This window comes from Lampris incognitus, chromosome 2, assembly GCF_029633865.1.
Source record: "Lampris incognitus isolate fLamInc1 chromosome 2, fLamInc1.hap2, whole genome shotgun sequence".
In the NCBI taxonomy this organism is placed as follows: Eukaryota; Metazoa; Chordata; class Actinopteri; order Lampriformes; family Lampridae; genus Lampris; species Lampris incognitus.
The window spans coordinates 103,442,942-103,445,140 of NC_079212.1; positions in this window are offsets into that span (position 1 = coordinate 103,442,942).

Below are 2,199 nucleotides of genomic sequence, written 5' to 3' on the forward strand. Positions count from 1 at the left end.
ATCATCAGTTTCTTCAATAATGGTAACAAGAGTGCCAGAAATATCAGAGATGACATCTCCGTTCCCATCATTAAGGAAGCAGTATTTGTAGTTTTGTGTCTCTGAGTATGACTCAGTGTATCCCAGCCGGTGTAACTTGTTGAGCATCCATTTTGACCCAAATCTATGATCCAGTTGTATGGCAAGCCCCATCTGGTATGGCAATACTCCTGACTGAGGCCGACAGGCCTTTATAAAGTACTTCCCCCAAACAGCTACTCTTTCGTCTGTCTTCACTATCGGTCTCAAGAACATCTGAAGGCTCTCAGGAACAAGTGCCAGCTGACTATGGATATCAGTCATACTGTGTGCAGTGGGGTATGACTTTGGATCTTGATCAATTGTGGCAATGTCGTTGCATATGAACTTTAGTGCAGTCTTTATGATCTGAGTCTTCTCATCTCCAAGCTCAAGATTAGCATGATGCTCTCGCAGAATGTTGCTGGTGTTATCTTTGAGGCAGAGCACAGCTGCCCTTCTCTCCTGTGATGTGAAATACAATGTGTCATGGTATTTCTCTTCGAGTTGCTTCTTTAGCCATTTCTTTGAATAAGAGAGGCTCTTATCTGGTGACTGGTCAAACTGCTGCAGCTTTCGTGGACTTGGTCAAGTGTCATCACCCCATGCTCAAGTTCTAAGTCTAACCATTCGCAGAGTTCATTAAAAACAGCCTCTCGCTCCTCATCCATTTTCTTCTGTCCTCTCTTCCTCTGTCCTCTATCTTCAGTCTCGGAGTAATGACTACCTGTTTCAAAAAGAACTTTGCAGCGCAAATGATACAGGGTTTCTTCTGCTACCAAGTCGTTGATCCCTTCCAGGCGCCCAATGACTTCAGTGCCCCAATCGTCCCTGCGACTCTGTGCTGTCTTCAGCAAGCTTGTCTTCAGTCTATCTGCAGTCAAATTATCCGGCACTCTATATCTCTTTCTAGCAGCCTCTGGGTTATTTGTGTAGAGATGAGCGGGTTGGTTGCAAAGAATGCATACATTCTTGTACAGAAGTTGAACGGACCGTGAACTTGTAGAACTGCATGCAGTAGATGCACTGAACTCAGAGCAAGTGTGTCTTCTCTTCATCTTTGCTGACTCTTTCTCCGCCTTTGATGCATGAGCTGACTTCGTGGTGACCTCGACAAACTTGTTGTAAAAATAATTTGTACACATTATGTGGTACCTAAGTCTTCCTACATTTTGAGCCTCCTTCATACGCTCCAAAATTGTAGAATTTTCAACTGCTTCTGCATGTGCCACAAAAGTAGAGTAGCCTTTAGGAGTTGCCTGTGTGAGTCTCTGAGCTGGTGTCTCCAGGCCCTCACAGATGAAGCAATTGAGCATAGGTGGAGGAGTAATATCTTCATCCATACTGCTACACTATAATGTCCTACAAAGTAAAAAGGGTAGAATATAAGTTATATTATATGAAGTATTTAGTAGTAATATAAGCATTTTTGTGATATTAAAGACAACCTCTGTCATTTGCAGGAATAGCTTCTCTCTAATATATTCTATTGAGGATGAAAATAGGAGATCAGCTTTACAGTAGCGTTAACTGCAAAAATCCTCTCTAAGACAATACACCACTGTAACCTAGCTAGATAGCTAATGGGGCAGTCAGCTAGCATTTAAGAACATAAAATAGTCATCAGGTGCAGTTTGGGGTGTGTAATACACACGTGGGAGTTGGCTAACTAACCATGTTACTTACTGTTAGCCAGCTAACAAGTAAGCTAATGACAAATTTAGTGGGAGTTAACGTTAGATAGCTAACCATGTTATTTACTGTTAGCTAACTAACACGTAAGCTAAGTTGACAACTTTTATGTTACTTATGCATATTATCAATGTAGTGACATGAAATATTTCAAGTTCTTAAAAAAAGATGTGGATAATACTTACGTTTCAGAAGTAGTTTGTTGTGTCCGTCAATGATCAACATAGAAGAAGGTTGCAAATGGCTTCAGCATGTCTGGCACTAGCTAACTCCAAACTTCCTCACTTTGAGTGCCAACCAACTACAACAACTACCACTAACCAATAATTAGGCCTATTTACCATGGCAAATAATAATAAAAAAGAAACTAATTAAGCAACTTTTTAATTTACATGTACCCAGCAGTGGGAAGGGGGTGGGGGGTCTTGGGAGGGGGGCCTGTGATGATCA